This window comes from Primulina tabacum, chromosome 10, assembly GCF_025594145.1.
Source record: "Primulina tabacum isolate GXHZ01 chromosome 10, ASM2559414v2, whole genome shotgun sequence".
Taxonomy (NCBI): Eukaryota; Viridiplantae; Streptophyta; class Magnoliopsida; order Lamiales; family Gesneriaceae; genus Primulina; species Primulina tabacum.
In genome coordinates this window covers 28,695,864-28,712,867 of record NC_134559.1, presented here as the reverse complement: position 1 = coordinate 28,712,867, position 17,004 = coordinate 28,695,864, and the positions used below count along the sequence as shown (strand labels likewise).

Sequence of the window (17,004 nt, the reverse complement as noted above, 5' to 3'; positions counted from 1 at the left end):
TTTTTTTCCAAATCGGCAGTGTCCGAGATACGTTGATTTCACATGCTTAACTTCGGAGTTTTGATGGGATCCAGTGCATTAGTGCTGGTATGATCGCAACCGACATTGAGTGTGGGATTTTTATTCTATATCCTCGGAGTATGTGTGGAGCGGGCGGCGATGGACACACACGCGGCACTGCAACTCGTCCAATCAGAACCATGAATTAAGCGCTTCTGGCGCGATGGCAGAGCTAGGATGGGTGACTCCCAAGAAGTCCTCGTGTCGCGACCGTTTACGTTAAATTATGGCTAAATCAGTCGAAATAATTGTTTTCAATGAGTAACCTCTCTGGAGTAATATGCATCATACCCTTCCGCCCAAAAACCGGCTCACGACAACAAAAATCGTTAAATGTTCCAGAAAATAGAAAAAAATAAGAATAAGAAAATAGCGAATGTAAAGCTATTTATGCCTTGGATACGTAAAATGGAGCCGTAATCGAATTTTGGACTTCCTAAGCGGATTTCTCGAGGAAAAGGAAGCTTAAAAGAATCAGAAAATCGCAAATTAGAGGGTCTTAGAGAAGAAATTTGGCTAAAATCTCGCCAGCTCATGCGATGTAATGAGTCTCGTTCGTTTGCCCGTTTACAATCAAATTAGAATACAATTTTGTCAAATTCGGCAGCGCCCGAGTACGTTGATTTCACATGTCTTATCTGGTCCCGATCGAGATTTAGATGATTGAGCCGAAAATCGTCTGTTAACAAGTAATCACAAAATAGAAAAACACGAAAAGGGGTGCAACACGAGGACAGCCCAGGGGGTCACTCATCTAGTACTGCTCTCGCCCAAGCACATAACTTCGGAGTTTGATGGGATCCGGTGCATTAGTGTGGTAAGATCGCACCCGACATGAGTGGGATTTATTTTATATCCCTCGAGTACGTGTGGAGCGGGTGGCGATGGACAACACGCGGCACTGCTCCGCCCAATCAAAACATGAAGTTAAGCGTTCGGGCGCGATGGCCGAGCTAGGTTGGGTGACCTCCTTGGGAAGTCCTGTGTCACGACCGTTTACGTAAATTATGGATAAAACAGTCGAAAAAATTTTTTCTAATGAGTTAACCGTCTCCGGAGTAATCTGCGTCATACCATTCCACACAGAACCGGCTCACGACAACAAAAATTGCTAAATGTTACCAAAAAATAGAAAAAAAATAAGAAGAAGAAAATAGCGAATGTAAAGCTATTATTATGCCTGGGATACGATAAAATGGAACCGGAATCGAATTCGAACTTCCTAAGCGGATTTCTCGAGGAAACAGAAGCTTAACAGAAGCGGAAATCGCAAATTAGAGGGGTCTTAGAGAAGGAATTCGGGCTAAAATCTCGCCAGCTCATTGCAGAGTAATGAGTCTCATTCGTTTGTCCGTTTACAATCAAATTCGGCTACAATTTTGTCAAAATCCGGCAGTGCCCGAGATAAGTTGATTTCACATGTCTTATCTGGTCCTGATCGAGATTCAGATGATTTGAGCCATAAATCGTCTGTCAACAATTAATCAAAAATAGAAAAACACGAAAAGAGGTGCAAACCGAGGAATTCCCAAGGGCTCACCCATCCTGGTAATTCACTCGCCCAAGCACGCTTAACTTCGAAGTGCTGAGGGGATGCGGAGAATTAGTGATTGTATGATCGCACCTGACATTGAGTAGGATGTTTATTTTATATCCCTCGAGTATGAGTGGAGCGGGCGGCGATGGATAACACGCTGCACTGCTCTCGCCCAATCAGAACCATGAAGTTAATCATTCTGCGCGATGGCAGAGATAGGATGGGTGACCTCCTGGGAAGTCTCGTGTCTAGACGGTTACGTAAATTATGGCTAAAACAGCCGAAATAATGTTTCAAATGAGTTAACCATCTCCGGAGTAATCGGCGTCATACCCTTCCGCGCAAGAACCGGCTCACGACAACAAAAATCGCTAAATGCTCCAAAAAATAGAAAAAAAATAATAATAAGAAAATAGCGAATGTAAAGCTATTATTATGCCTAAGATACGATAAAATGGAACCTGAATCGAATTTCGGACTTCCTAAGCGGATTTTCGAGGAAACGGAAGCTTAACAGAAGCGGAAAATCGCAAATTAGAGGGTCTTAGAGAAGAAATTCGGCTAAAATCTCGCCAGCTCATTGCGGAGAGTATGATCGTCGTTTTCCAGTTACAATCAAATTAGGCTACAATTTTGTCCAAATCCGGCAGTGCCTGAGCTACTTTGATTCACATGTCTTATTTGGTCCGATCGAGATTCAGATGATTTGAGCCGAAAAATCGTCTGTCAACATTTAATCAAAAATAGAAAAACACGAAAAGGGGTGCAACACGAGGAAATCCAGGAGGTCACACAGCTTAGTACAGCTATCGTCCAAGCACACTTAACTTCGGAGTTCTGAGGGGATCCGGTGCATTAATGCTGGTATGATCGCACCTTACATTGAGTGGGACGTTTATTCTTATATCCCTCGAATATGTGTGGAGCGGGCGGCGATGGACAACACGCGGCACTGCTCGCCCAATCAGAACCAAGAAGTTAAGCGTTCTGGCGCGATGGCAGAGCTAGGATGGGTGACCTCCCTAGGAAGTCCTCCTGTCGCGACGTTTACGTAAATCATGGCTAAAACAGTCGAAAATATTGTTTTTAATGAGTTAACCATCTCCGGAGTAATCTGCATCATACCCTTCCGCACAGAACGGCTCACGACAACAAAAATCGCTAAATGTCCTAGAAATAGAAAAAAAATAAGAATAAGAAAATAGCGAATGTAAATCTATTATTATGCTTGGGATACGATAAAATGGAACCGGAATCGAATTTCGGACTTCCTAAGCGGATTTCTCGAGGAAACGGAAGCTTAACAGAAGCGGAAAATCGCAAATTAGAGGGTCTTAGAGAAGGAATTCGGCTAAAATCTCGCCAGCTCATTGCGAAGTAATGAGTCTCGTTCGTTTGCCCGTTTACAAACAAATTAGGCTACAATTTGTTCAAATCCGGCAGTGCCTGAGCTACTTGATTCACATGTCTTATCTGGTCACGATCGAAATTCAGATGATTTGAGCCGAAAATCGTCTGTCAACAATTAATCAAAAATAGAAAAACAAGAAAAGGGATACAACACGAGGAATTCCCAAGGGGTCACCCATCCTAGTACAGCTCATGTCAAGAACGCTTAACTTCGGAGTTCTGAGGGGATCCGGTGCATTAATCTGGTATGATCGCACCTGACATTGAGTGGGATGTTTATTTTTATATCCCTCGAGTATGTGTGGAGCGGGCGGCGATGGACAACACGCGGCACTGCTCTCGCCCAATCAGAACATGAAGTTAAGCGTTCTGGGCGCGATGGCAGAGCTAGGATGGGTGACCTCCCTGGGAAGTCCTCTTGTCGCGACCGTTACGTAAATTATGGATAAAACAGTCGAATAATTGTTTTTAATGAGTTAACCATCTCCGGAGTAATCTGCGTCATACCCTTCCGCACAGAACCGGCTCACGACAACAAAAATCGCTAAATGTTCCTAGAAAATAGAAAAAAAAATAAGAATAAGAAAATAGCAAATGTAAAGCTATTATTATGCCTGGGATACGATAAAATGGAACCGGAATCGAATTTTGGACTTCCTAAGCGGATTCTCGAGGAAACGGAAGCTTAACAGAACCGGAAAATCGCAAATTAGAGGGTCTTAGAGAAGGAATTCGGCCAAAATCTCGCCAGCTCATTGCGGAGTATTGAGACTCGTTCGTTTGCCCGTTTTACAATCAAATTAGACTACAATTTTGTCAAATCGGCAGTGCCAGAACTACGCTAATTTCAAATGTCTTATCTGGTCCCGATCGTGATTCAGATGATTTGAGCCGAAAATCGTATGTCAACAAGTAATCAAAATAGAAAAACATGGAAAGGGGTGCAACACGAGGACTTCCCAGAGGTCAACCCATTCTAGTACAGTTCTCACCAAGCACGCTTAACTTCTGAGTTCTGATGGATCCGGTGCATTAGTGCAGTTATGATCGCACCGACATTGAGTGGATGTTTATTCTTATATCTCTCTAGTACGTGTGGAGGCGGGCGACGATGGACAACACGCGGCACGTGCACTCGCCCAATCAGACCAGGAAGTTAAGCGTTCTGGCGCGATGGCCGAGCCAGGATGGGTGACCTTCCTGGGAAGTCATTGGTCCCGACCGTTTACGTAAATTATGGCTAAACAGTCGAAATAATTGTTTTAATGAGTTAACCCGTCTCCGGAGTAATCTCGCGTCATACCCTTCCACACAGAACCGGCTCACAGCAACAAAAATCGCTAAATGTTCCCAGAAAATAGAAAAAAAATAGAAGAGAAAATAGCGAATGTAAAGCTATTATTAATGCCTGGATACTATAAAATGGAACAGGAAAACGAATTTCGAACTTCTAAGCAGATTTCTCGAGGAAACGGAAGCTTAACAGAAGCGAAAGTCGCAAATTAGAGGTCTTAGAGATGGAATTCGCCTAAAATCTCGCCAGCTCATTTCGGAGTTATGATTCTCGGTCGTTTGGCCCCGTTTACCAATCAAATTAGCCTACAATTTTGTCCAAATCCGGCAGTGCCCGAGCTACGTTGATTTCACATGTCTTATTTGGTCTCGATCGAGATTCAGATGATTTGAGCCGACAATCGACTGTCAACAATTAAATCAAAAATAGAAAAAAACACGAAAGGGGTGCAACAAGAGGACTTCCCAGGGGGTCAGACATCCTAGTACTACTCTTGCCCAAGCATGCTTTACTTCGGAGTTCTGATTGGATCCGGTGCATTAGTGCTGGTATGATCGCACCCGATATTGAGTGGGAAGTTTATTCTTATATCTCTCGAGTACGTGTGGAACGGGCGACGATGGACAACACGCGGCACTGCTTTCGCTCAATAAGAAACCATGAAGTTAAGCGTTCTGGCGCGATGGCAGAGCTAGGATGGGTCACCTTCCTGGGAAGTTCCTCGGGTCGCCACCGTTTACGTAAATTAGGGCTAAAAACTGTCGAAATAATTGTTTTTTAATGAGTTAACCATCTCCGGAGTAATCTTTGTCACACCCTTACCGTTCCCGCACTGGAACCGGCTCACGGCAATATAAATCGCTAAATATTCCCAGAAAATAGAAAAAAATAAAAAGAGAAAATAGCGAATGTAAAGCTATTATTATTCCTAAGATACGATTAAATGGAAAGGAATCGAATTTCGAACTTCCTAAGAGGATTTCTCGATGAAATGAAAGCTTAACAGAAGCGGAAAATCGCAAATTAGAGGGTCTTAGAGAAGGAATTCGGCTAAAATCTCGCCAGCTCATTGCGGAGTAATGAGTCTCGTTCGTTTGCCCGTTTACAATCAAACTAGGCTACAATTTTGTCCAAATCCGGTAGTGCCCGAGCTACGTTGATTTCACATGTCATTATTGGTTTCGATCGAGATTCAGATAATTTGAGCCGAAAATCGTCTGTCAACAAGTAATCAAAAATAGAAAAACAAGAAAAGGGGTGCATCCACGAGGACTTAGCAGGGGGTCACCCATCCTAGTACTGCTCTTCGCCCCAAGCACGCTAACTTTGAAGTTTTAATGGGATCCGGTGCATTAGTGTTGGTATGATCGTACCCGACATTGAGTGGGATTTTTATTCTATATCTCTCGAGTACGTGTGGAGCGGGCGACGATGGACAACACGCGGCACTGATCTCGCCCAATCAGAAACCATGAAGTTAAGCGTTCTGGCGCGATGGCAGAGCTAGGATGGGTGACCTCCCTGGGAAGTTCTCGTGTCGCGACCGTTTATGTAAATCATAGCTAAAACAGTCGAAATAATTGTTTTTAAAGAGTTAACCGTCTCCGGAGTAATCTGCGTCATACCCTTCCGCACAGAACCGGCTCACGGCAACAAAAATCGCTAAATGTTCCAGAAAAATAGAAAAAAAAATAAAAAGAAGAAAATAGCGAATGTAAAGCTATTATTATGCTTGAGATACGATAAAATGGAACAGGAATCGAATTTCGAACTTCCTAAGCGGGTTTCTCGATGAAACGGAAGCTTAACTGAAGTGGAAAATCGTAAATTAGAGGGCTTCAGAGAAGAAATTCGGCTAAAGTCTAGATCCGCAATGAGCCTCGTTCGTTGCCCGTTTACAATCAAATTAGGCTACAATTTTGTCCAACACGAAAATAACGAAAAGGGGAGCAACACGAGGACTTCTCAAGGGTCACCCATCCTTGCACTGCTCTTGCCCAAGCACGCTTAACTTCGTGAGTTCTGATGGGATCCGGTGCATTATTGCTGGTATGATCGCACCTGACATTGAGTGGAATGTTTATTCTTATATCTCCTGAGTACGTGTGGAGCGGGCGGTGATGGACAACAGGCGGCATTGCTCTCGCCCAATAAAAACCATGAAGTTAGCGTTCTGGCGCGATGGCAGAGTTAGTATGGGTGACCTCCTTGGGAAGTCCTCGTGTCGCGACCGTTTATGTAAATTATGGCTAAAATAGTCGAAATAATTGTTTGAATGAGTTAACCGTCTCCGGAGTAATCTGCGTCATACCCTTCCGCACAGAACCGGCTCACAACAATAAAAATCGCTAAATGTTCCAGAAAATAGAAAAAAAATAAGAAGAAGAAAATAGCGAATATAAAGCTATTATTATGCCTGAGATACGATAAAATAGAACAAGAATCAAATTTAGAACTTCCTAAGCGGATTTCTCGAGGAAACAGAAGCTTAACAGAAGCGGAAAATCGCAAATTAGAGGGTCTTAGAGAAGGAATTCGACTAAAATCTCGTCAGCTCATTGCGGAGCAATGAGTCTCGTTCGTTTGCCCCGTTTACAATCAAATTAGGCTACAATTTTGACAAAATCCGGCAATGCCCGAGCTACGTTGATTTCACATGTCTTATCTAGTCCCGATCGAGATTCAGATGATTTGAGCCGAAAATCGTCTGTCAACAAGTAATCAAAAATAGAAAAACACGAAAAGGAGTGCAACACGAGGACTTCCCAGGGGGTCACCAATCCTAGTACTGCTCTAGCCCTAGCACGGTTGACTTCAGAGTTCTGATGGGATCCAGTGCATTAGTGCTAGTATGATCGCACCCGACATTGAGTGGGATTTTTATTCTTATATCCCTCGAGTACGTGTGGAGCGGGCGGCGATGGACAACACGCGGCACTGCTCTCTCCCAATAAGAACCATGAAGTTAAGCGTTCTAGCGCGATGGTAGAGCTATGATGGGTGACCCTCCCAGGGAAGTCCTCGTGTCGCGACCGTTTACGTAAATTATGGCTAAAACAGTTGAAATAATTGTTTTTAATGAGTTAATCGAATCCGGAGTAATCTACGTCATACACTGCCGCACAGAACCGGCTCACGACAACAAACAATCGCTAAATGTTCCCAGAACAATAGAAAAAATTAATAAGAAGAAAATAGCAAATGTAAAGCTATTATTATGCCTGGTATACGATAAAATGGAACAGGAATCGAATTTCGAACTTCCTACGCGGATTTCTCGATGAAACGGAAGCTTAACAAAAGCAGAAAATCGCAAATTAGAGGGTCTTAGAGAAGGAATTCGGCTAAAATCTCGTCAGCTCATTGCGGAGTAATGAGTCTCGTCGTTTGCCCGTTTACAATCAAATTAGGCTACAATTTTGTCCAAATCCGGCAGTTCCCGAGCTACGTTGATTTCACATGCCTTATCTGGTCCCGATCGAGATTCAGATGATTTGAGCCGAAAATTGGCTGTCAACAAGTAATCAAAAATAGAAAATCACGAAAAGGGTGCAACACGAGGACTTCCAAGGGGTCACCCAGCCTAGTACTGCTCTTGCCCAAGCACGCTTAAAATCAGAGTTCTGATGGGATCCGGTGCACTAATGCTGGTATGATCGCACCCGACATTGAGTGGGATGTTTATTCTTCTTATATCTCTCGAGTACGTCTGGAGCGGGCGACGATGGACAACACGCGGCACTGCTCTCGCCCAATCAGAACCATGAAGTTAAAGCGTTCTCGCGCGATGGCAGAGCTAGGATGGGTGACCTTCCTAGGAAGTCCTCGTGACGCGACCGTTTACCTAAATTATGGCTAAAACCGTCGAAATAATTGTTTTAATGAGTTAACCGTCTCCAGAGTAATCATCGTCATACCCTGCCGCACAGAACTGGCTTACGGCAACAAAATAGCTAAATGTTCCCAGCAAATAGAAAAAAATAAGAAGAAGAAAATATCGAATGTAAAGCTATTATTATGCTTGAGATACGATAAAATGGAACAGGAATCGAATTTCAAACTTTCTAAGAGGATTTCTCGAGGAAACAGAAGTTTAACAGAAGCGGAAAATCGCAAATTAGAGAGTCTTAGAGAAAGAATTCGGCTAAAATCTCGCCAGCTCATTGCGGAGTAATGTGTCTCGTTCGTTTGCCCGTTTACAATCAAATTAGCAAATAATTTTGTCCAAATCCGGCAATGCCCGAGCTACGTTGATTTCACATGTCTTATCTGGTCCCGATCGAGATTCAGATGATTTGAGCCGAAAATCGTCTGTCAACGAGTAATCAAAAATAGATTAACACGAAAAGAGGTGCAACACGAGGACTTCCCAGGGGGTCTCCCATCCTAGCACTGCTCTAGCCCAAGCACGGTTGACTTCGGAGTTCTGATGGGATCCGGTGCATTAGTGCTGGTATGGTCGCACCCGACATTGAGTGGGATTTTTATTCTTATATCCCTCGAGTACGAGTGGAGCGGGCAGCGATAGACAACACGCGGCACTGCTCTCGCCCAACAGAACCATGAAGTTAAGCGTTCTGGCGCGATTGCAGAGCTAGGATGGGTGTCCTCGTGTTGCGACCGTTTACGTAAATTATGGCTAAAACAGTAGAAATAATTGTTTATAATGATTTTACCGTCTCCGGAGCAAACTGCATCATATCCTTCCGCACAGAACCGACTCAGGACAACAAAAATCGGTAAACGTTCCCAAAAAATAGAAAAAAATAAGAAGAATAAAATAACGAATGTAAAGCTATGATTATGCCTGGGATACGATAAAAAGGAACATTAATCGAATTTCGCCTAAGCGGATTTCTTTAGGAAACGGAAGCTTAACAGAAGCGGAAAATCGCGAATTAGAGGGTCTTAGAGAAGGAATTCGGCTAAAATCTCGCCAGCTCATTGCGGAAAATGAGTCTCGTTCGTTTGCCCGTTTACAATAAAATTAGGCTACAATTTTGTCCAAATCCGGTATTGCCTGAGCTATGTTGATTTCACATGTCTTATCTGGTCTCGATCGAGATTCAGATGATTTGAGCCGAAAATCGTCTGTCAACAAGTAATCAAAAATAGAAAAACACGAAAAAAGGGTGCATCACGAGGACTTCCCAGGGGGTCACCAATCCTAGTACTTCTCTCGCCCAGGCAGGCTTAAGTTCGGAATTGTGATGGGATCCAGTACATTAGTGCTGGTATGATCGCACTCGAAATTGAGTGGGATTTTTTTTCTTATATCCCTCGAGTTCGTGTGAAGCGGGCGGCGATAGACAACACACGGCACTTTTCTTGTCCAATCAGAACCATAAAGTAAAGCGTTCTGGCGCGATGGCAGAGCTAGGATGGGTGACCTCCCTGGGAAGTCCTCGTGTCACGACCGTTTACGTAAATTATGGGTAAAACAGTCGAAATAATTGTTTTTAATGAGTTAAACGTCTCCGGAGTAATCTACGTCATACCTTTCCGCACAGAACCAGCTCACGACATTAGAAATAGCTAAATGTTCCTAGAAAATAGAAAAAAATAAGAATAAGAAAAAATCGAATGTAAAGCTATTATTATGCTTGGGATACGATAAAATGGAACCGGAATCGAATTTCAAACTTTCTAAGCGGATTTCACGAGGAAACAGAAGCTTAACAGAAGGGGAAAATCGCAAAATAGAAGGTCTTAGAGAAGGAATTAGGATAAAATCTCACCAGCACATTGCGGAACAATGAGTCTCGTTCATTTGCCTGTTAACAATCAAATTAGGCTACAATTTTGTCTAAATCCGATAGTGCCCGAGCTACGTTGATTTCACATGTCTTATCTGGTCACGATCAAGATTCAGATGATTTGAGCCGAAAATCGTCTGTCAACAAGTAATCAAAAATAGAAAAACACGTAAAAAGGTGCAACACGAGGACATCCCAGGGGGTCACCCATCTTAGTACTGCTCTCGCCCAAGCACGCTTAACTTCGGAGTTCTGATGGGATCCGGTGCATAAGTGCTTGTATGATCGCACCCGACACTGAGGGGGATTTTTATTCTTATATACCTCGAGTACGTGTGGAGCGGGCAGCGATGGACAACACGCGGCACTACTCTCGCCAAATCAGGACCATGAAGTTAAGCGTTCTGGCGTGATGGCAGAGCTAAGATGGGTGACCTCCCTGGGAAGTCCTCGTGTTGCGACCGTTTACGTAAATTATAGATAAAACAGTCGAAATAATTGTTTTTAATGAGTTAACTGTCTCCGGAGTAATCTGCATCATACCCTTCCGCACAGAACCGGCTCACGACAACAAAAATCGCTAAATGTTCCCAGAAAATAGAAAAAAAGAAGAAGAAAATAGCGAATGTAAAGCTATTATTATACCTGGGATACAATAAAATGGAATCGGAATCGAATTTCGGACTTTCTTAGCGAATTTCTCGAGGAAACGGAATCTTAACAGAAGCGTAAAATCGCAAATTAGAGGGTCTTAGAAAAGGAAATGAGCTAAAATCTCGCCACCCTCGTTACGGAGTTATGAGTCTCGTTCGTTTGCCCGTTTACAATCAAATTAGGAAAAAATTTTGTCCAAATCCGGCAGTGCCCGAGCTACATTGTTTTCACATGTCTTATATGGTCTTGATCGAGATTCAGATGATTTGAGCCGAAAATCGTCTGTCAACAAGTAATCAAAAATAGAAAAACACGAAATGGGGTGCAACACGAGGACTTCCCAGGGGTCACCTATCCTAGTACTGCTCTCGCCTAAGCATGCTTAACTTCGGAGTTCTGATGGGATGCGGTGCATTAGTGCTGGTATGATCGCACCCGACATTGAGTAGGATGTTTATTCTTATATCTCTCAAGTACGTGTGGAGCGGGAGGCGATGGACAACACTCGGCACTGCTCAAGCCCAATCAGAACCATGAAGTAAAGCGTTCTGTCGCGATGGAAGAGCTTGGATGGGTGATCTCCGACCGTTTACGTAAATTATGGCTTAAACAGTTGAAATAATTGTTTTTACTGAGTTAACCATTTCCGGAGTAATCTGTGTCATACCTTTCCGCACAGAACCGGCTCACGACAACAAAAATCGCTAAATGTTCCCAGAAAATAGAAAAAAAAATAAGAAGAAGAAAATAACGAATGTAAAGCTATTATTATGCCTGGGATACGATAAAATGGAACCGGAATCGAAATTCGGACTTCCTAAGCTGATTTCTCGAGAAAACAGAAGCTTAACAAAAGCGGAAAATCGCAAATTAGAGGGTCTTAGAGAAGGAGTTCGGCTAAAATCTCCTAACCTCGTTGCGGAGTAATGAGTCTCGTTCGTTTGCCCGTTTACAATCAAATTAGCCTACAATTTTGTCCAAATCCGGCAGTGCCCGAGCTACGTTTATTTCACATATCTTATCTGGTCCCGATCGAGATTCAGATTATTTGAGCCGAAAATCGTCTGTCAACAAGTAATCAAAAATAGAAAAACACGAAAATGGGTGCAACACGAGGACTTCCTTGGGGGTCACCCATCCTAGTACTGCTCTCTCCCAAGCACGCTTAACTTCGCAGTTCTGATGGGATTCGGTGCATTAATGCTGGTATGATCGCAACCGACATTGAGTGGGATGTTTATTCTTATATCCCTCGAGTACGTGTGGAGTGGTCGGCGATGGACAACACGCGGCACTGCTCTCGTCCAATCAAAACCATGAAGTTTAGTGTTCTGGCGCGATGGCAGAGCGAGGATGGGTGACTTCCCTGGGCAGTCCTCGTGTCGCGACCACTTACGTAAATTATGGCTAAAACAGTTGAAATAACTGTTTTTACTGAGTTAACCGTCTCCGGAGTAATCTTCGCACAGAACCGGCTCACGACAACAAAAATCGCTAAATGTTCCCAGAAAATAGATAAAAAAATAAGAAGAAGAAAATATCGAATGTAAAGCTATTATTATGCTCGGGATACGATAAAATGGAACTGGAATCGAATTTCGAACTTCCTAAGCGGATTTCTCGAGAAAACGAAAGTTTAACAGAAGCGGAAAATTAGAGGGTCTTAGAGAAGGAATTTGGCTAAAATCTCGCAAGCTCATTGCAGAGAAAGGAGCCTCTTTCGTTTGCCTGTTTACAATTAAATTAGGCTACAATTTTGTCCCAATACAGCAGTGCCCGAGCTGCGTTGATTTCACATGTCTTATCTGGTCCCGATCGAGATTCAGATGATTTGAGCCGAAATCGTCAGTCAACAAGTAATCAAAAATATAAAAACACGAAAAGGGTTGCAAAACGAGGACATCCTAGGGGGTCACCCATCCTAGTATTGCTCTCGCCCAATCAAGCTTAACTTCAGAGTTCCGATGGGATCTGGTGCATTAGGGCTGGTACGATCGCACCCGACATTGAGTGGGATGCTTATTCTTATATCCTCGAGTACGTGTGGAGCAGGCGGCGATGGACAATACGCGGCACTGCTCTAGCCCAATCAGAACCATGAAGTTAAGCGTTCTAGCTGACGGCAGAGTTAAGATGGGTGACCTCCCAGGGAAGTCCTCGTTTCGCGACCGTTTACGTAAATTATGGCTAAAACAGTCGAAATAATTGTTTTTAATGAGTTAACTGTCCACGGAGTAATCTGCGTCATACCCTTCCGCACATAACCGGCTCACTACAACAAAAATCACTAAATGTTCCCAGAAAATAAAAAAAAATAAGAAGAAGAAAATAGCGAATGTAATGCTATTATTATATCTGGGATACGATAAAATGGAAACGGAATCGAATTTTGACTTCCTAAGCGAATTTCTCGAGGAAACGGAAACTTAACAGAAGCAGAAAATCGCAATGAGTCTTGTTCCTTTCCACGTTTACAATCAAATTAGTGTACAATTTTGTCCAAATCCGGCATTTCTCGAGCTACGTTGATTTCACATGTTTTATCTGGTCCCGATAGAGATTCAGATTATTTGAGCCGAAAATAGTCTGTCAGCAAGTAATCAAAAATAAAAAAACACGATTAGGGGTGCAACACGAGGACTTCCCAGGGGGTCACCCATCATAGTACTGCTCTCGCCAAGAACGCTTAACTTCGGAGTTCTGATGGGATCCGGTGCATTAGTGCTGGTATGATCGCACCCGACATTGAGTGGGATGTTTATTCTTATATCCCTCGAGTACATGTGGAGCGGGCGGCGAGGATTGGTGACCTCCCTGGGCAGTCCTCTTGTCGCGACCGTGTACGTAAATTATGACTAAAAGAGTCGAAATAATTGTTTTTAATGAGTTATCCGTCTCGGGAGTAATCTGCGTCATACCCTTCCGCACAGAACCGGCTCACGACAACAAAAAATCGCTTAATGTTTCCAAAAAATAGAAAAAAAATTAGAAGAAGAAAATAGCGAATGTAAAGCTATTATTATGCCTGGGATACGATAAAATGGAAACGGAATCAAATTTTGAACTACCTAAGCAGATTTCTCGAGGAAACGGAAGCTTAACAGAAGCGAAAAATCGCAAATTAGAGGGTCTTGGAGAAGGAATTCGGCTAAAATCTCGCCAGCTCATTGCGGAGTAATGAGTATCGTTCGTTTGTCCGTTTACAATCAAATTCGGCTACAATTTTGTCCAAATCCGGCAGTGCCCGAGCTACGTTGATTTCACAAGTCTTATATGGTCCCGATCGAGATTCAGATGATTTGAGCTGAAAATCGTCTGTCAACAAGTAATAAAAAAAATAGAAAAACACGAAAAGGGTGCAACACGAGGACTTCCCAGGGGGTCACCCATCCTAGTACTACTCTAGCCCAAGCACGCTTAACTTCAGAGTTTTTATGCGACCGGTGCATTATTGCTGGTATGATCGCACCAGACATTGATTGGGATTTTTACTCATATATCCCTTGAGTACGTGTGGAGCGGGCGACGATTGACAACACGCGGCACTGCTCTCTTCCAATCAGAACCATGAAGTTAAGCGTTCTGGCGCGATGGCAGAGCTAGGATGGGTGACCTCTCTGGGCAGTCCTCGTGTCGCGACCGTTTACGTAAATTATGGCTAAATAGTCGAAATAATTATTTTTAATGAGTTAACCGTCTCCGGAGTAATCTACGTTATACCCTTCCGCACTGAACCGGCTCACGACAACAAAAATTGCTAAATGTTCCCAAAAAATACAAAAAAAAATAAGAAGAAGAAAATAGCGAAGGTAAAGCTTATATTATTCCTGGGATACGATAAAATGGAACATGAATCAAATTAGGCTACAATTTTGTCCAAATCCGGTATTGCTTGAGCTATGTTGATTTCACATGTCTTATCTGGTCTCGATCGAGATTCAGATGATTTGAGCCGAAAATCGTCTGTCAACAAGTAATCAAAAATAGAAAAACACGAAAAAAGGGTGCATCACGAGGACTTCCCAGGGGGTCACCAATCCTAGTACTTCTCTCGCCCAGGCAGGCTTAAGTTCGGAATTGTGATGGGATCCAGTACATTAGTGCTGGTATGATCGCACTCGAAATTGAGTGGGATTTTTTTTCTTATATCCCTCGAGTTCGTGTGAAGCGGGCGGCGATAGACAACACACGGCACTGTTCTCGTCCAATCAGAACCATAAAGTAAAGCGTTCTGGCGCGATGGCAGAGCTAGGATGGGTGACCTCCCTGGGAAGTCCTCGTGTCACGACCGTTTACGTAAATTATGGGTAAAACAGTCGAAATAATTGTTTTTAATGAGTTAAACGTCTCCGGAGTAATCTACGTCATACCTTTCCGCACAGAACCAGCTCACGACATTAGAAATAGCTAAATGTTCCTAGAAAATAGAAAAAAATAAGAATAAGAAAAAAATCGAATGTAAAGCTATTATTATGCTTGGGATACGATAAAATGGGACCGGAATCGAATTTCAAACTTTCTAAGCGGATTTCACGAGGAAACAGAAGCTTAACAAAAGGGAAAATCGCAAAATAGAAGGTCTTAGAGAAGGAATTAGGATAAAATCTCACCAGCACATTGCGGAACAATGAGTCTCGTTCATTTGCCTGTTAACAATTAAATTAGGCTACAATTTTGTCTAAATCCGACAGTGCCCGAGCTACGTTGATTTCACATGTCTTATCTGGTCCCGATCAAGATTCAGATGATTTGGGCCGAAAATCGTCTGTCAACAAGTAATCAAAAATAGAAAAACACGTAAAAAGGTGCAACACGAGGACATCCCAGGGGTCACCCATCCTAGTACTGCTCTCGCCCTAGCACGCTTAACTTCGGAGTTCTGATGGGATCCGGTGCATTAGTGCTGGTATGATCGCACCCGACATTGAGTGGGATGTTTATTCTTATATCTCTCGAGTACGTGTGGAGCGGGCGGCGATGGACAACACGCGTGCCACTGCTCTCATCCAATCAGAACCATAAAGTTAAGCGTTCTGGTGCGATGGTAGAGCAAGGATGGGTGACCTCCCTGGGAAGTCCTCGTGTCACGACTCCTTGTGTAAATTATAGGTAAAACAGTCGAAATAATTGTTTTTAATGAGTTAAACATCTCCGGACTAATTTGTGTCATACCCTTCCGTACACAAGCGGCTCACCATAATAGTACTGCTCTCGCCCAAGCACGCTTAACTTCGGAGTTCTGATGGGATCCGGTGCATTAGTGCTGGTATGATCGCACCCGACATTGAGAGGGATTTGTATTCTTATATACATCGAGTACGTGTGGAGCGGGCGGCGATGGACAACACGCGGCACTGCTCTCGCTCAATCAGAACCTTGAAGTTAAGCGTTCTGGCGCGATGGAAGAGCTAGGATGGGTGACCTCCCTGGGAAGTTCTCGTGTCGCGATCGTTACTTAAATTATGGCTAAAACAGTCGAAATAATTGTTTTTTATTAGTTAATCGTCTCCGGAATAATCTGAGTCATACCCTTCCGCATAGAACCGGCTCACAACAACAAAAATCGCTAAATGTTCCTAGAAAATAGAAAAAAAAATAAGATTGTCTCATTTTGTCCCGATCGAGATTCATATGATTTGAGCCGAAAATCGTCTGTCAACAAGTAATCAAAAATAGAAAAACACGAAAAGGGGTGCAACACGAGGACTTCTTAATGGGTCACCCATCCTAGTACTACTGTCGCCCAAGCACGCTTAACTTCGGGGTTTTGATGGGATCCGGTGCATTAGTGCTGGTATAATCGCACTCGACATTCAGTGGGATTTTTATTCTTATATCCCTCGAGTACGTGTGGAGCGGACGGCGATGGACAACACCCGGCACTTCTCTCGCCCAATCATAACCATGAAGTTAAGCGTTCTGGCATGATGGCAGAGCTACGATGGGTGACGTCCCTCAGAAGTCCTTGTGTCGCGACTGTTTATGTAAATTATGGATAAAACAGTCGAAATAATTGTTTTTAATGAGTTAACCGTCTCCGGAGTAATCTGCGTCATACCCTACCGAACAGAACCGGCTCACGACAACAAAAATCGCTAAATGTTCCCAGAAAATAGAAAAAAATTAAGAATAAGAAAATAACGAATGTAAAGCTATTATTATGCCTAAGATAAGATAAAATGGAACCGGAATCGAATTTCGAACTTCCTAAGCGGATTTCTCGAGCAAACATAAGCTTAACAAAAGCGAAAAATCGCAAATTAGAGGGTCTTAGAGAAGGAATTCGGCTAAAA

At 43.2% G+C, this 17,004-nt stretch overlaps 8 non-coding genes and 11 pseudogenes across 8 annotated transcripts; all 19 read right to left on the bottom strand.

Annotated features, from left to right (window-relative positions):
- Nucleotides 1-1,567: 1,567 nt before the first annotated feature.
- On the bottom strand, nucleotides 1,568-1,686 carry LOC142512884 (5S ribosomal RNA; annotated as a pseudogene).
- Nucleotides 1,687-2,357: 671 nt separating this feature from the next.
- Nucleotides 2,358-2,475, bottom strand: LOC142512526 (5S ribosomal RNA; annotated as a pseudogene).
- A 674-nt stretch (nucleotides 2,476-3,149) lies between these two features.
- On the bottom strand, nucleotides 3,150-3,266 carry LOC142512557 (5S ribosomal RNA; annotated as a pseudogene).
- A 679-nt stretch (nucleotides 3,267-3,945) lies between these two features.
- LOC142512873 (5S ribosomal RNA) lies at nucleotides 3,946-4,062 on the bottom strand (annotated as a pseudogene).
- Nucleotides 4,063-4,744: 682 nt separating this feature from the next.
- On the bottom strand, nucleotides 4,745-4,863 carry LOC142510742 (5S ribosomal RNA; annotated as a pseudogene).
- Nucleotides 4,864-6,245: 1,382 nt separating this feature from the next.
- Nucleotides 6,246-6,364, bottom strand: LOC142512282 (5S ribosomal RNA; annotated as a pseudogene).
- Nucleotides 6,365-7,045: 681 nt separating this feature from the next.
- On the bottom strand, nucleotides 7,046-7,164 carry LOC142509490 (5S ribosomal RNA). Its single transcript, XR_012807661.1, has one exon. It is a non-coding gene; the product is annotated as a 5S ribosomal RNA (ribosomal RNA).
- Nucleotides 7,165-7,847: 683 nt separating this feature from the next.
- Nucleotides 7,848-7,965, bottom strand: LOC142510664 (5S ribosomal RNA; annotated as a pseudogene).
- Nucleotides 7,966-8,649: 684 nt separating this feature from the next.
- On the bottom strand, nucleotides 8,650-8,768 carry LOC142517064 (5S ribosomal RNA). The gene has a single exon (XR_012812825.1). It is a non-coding gene; the product is annotated as a 5S ribosomal RNA (ribosomal RNA).
- A 662-nt stretch (nucleotides 8,769-9,430) lies between these two features.
- On the bottom strand, nucleotides 9,431-9,549 carry LOC142512341 (5S ribosomal RNA; annotated as a pseudogene).
- A 682-nt stretch (nucleotides 9,550-10,231) lies between these two features.
- LOC142516785 (5S ribosomal RNA) lies at nucleotides 10,232-10,350 on the bottom strand. Its single transcript, XR_012812561.1, has one exon. It is a non-coding gene; the product is annotated as a 5S ribosomal RNA (ribosomal RNA).
- A 680-nt stretch (nucleotides 10,351-11,030) lies between these two features.
- LOC142509257 (5S ribosomal RNA) lies at nucleotides 11,031-11,148 on the bottom strand. The gene has a single exon (XR_012807441.1). It is a non-coding gene; the product is annotated as a 5S ribosomal RNA (ribosomal RNA).
- A 664-nt stretch (nucleotides 11,149-11,812) lies between these two features.
- LOC142509016 (5S ribosomal RNA) lies at nucleotides 11,813-11,931 on the bottom strand. The gene has a single exon (XR_012807209.1). It is a non-coding gene; the product is annotated as a 5S ribosomal RNA (ribosomal RNA).
- Nucleotides 11,932-12,594: 663 nt separating this feature from the next.
- On the bottom strand, nucleotides 12,595-12,713 carry LOC142512372 (5S ribosomal RNA; annotated as a pseudogene).
- A 621-nt stretch (nucleotides 12,714-13,334) lies between these two features.
- LOC142516154 (5S ribosomal RNA) lies at nucleotides 13,335-13,452 on the bottom strand. The gene has a single exon (XR_012811965.1). It is a non-coding gene; the product is annotated as a 5S ribosomal RNA (ribosomal RNA).
- Nucleotides 13,453-14,064: 612 nt separating this feature from the next.
- LOC142511873 (5S ribosomal RNA) lies at nucleotides 14,065-14,182 on the bottom strand (annotated as a pseudogene).
- A 530-nt stretch (nucleotides 14,183-14,712) lies between these two features.
- LOC142512338 (5S ribosomal RNA) lies at nucleotides 14,713-14,831 on the bottom strand (annotated as a pseudogene).
- Nucleotides 14,832-15,513: 682 nt separating this feature from the next.
- LOC142515549 (5S ribosomal RNA) lies at nucleotides 15,514-15,631 on the bottom strand. Its single transcript, XR_012811388.1, has one exon. It is a non-coding gene; the product is annotated as a 5S ribosomal RNA (ribosomal RNA).
- Nucleotides 15,632-16,400: 769 nt separating this feature from the next.
- On the bottom strand, nucleotides 16,401-16,519 carry LOC142509963 (5S ribosomal RNA). The gene has a single exon (XR_012808107.1). It is a non-coding gene; the product is annotated as a 5S ribosomal RNA (ribosomal RNA).
- Between the last annotated feature and the right edge of the window lie 485 nt (nucleotides 16,520-17,004).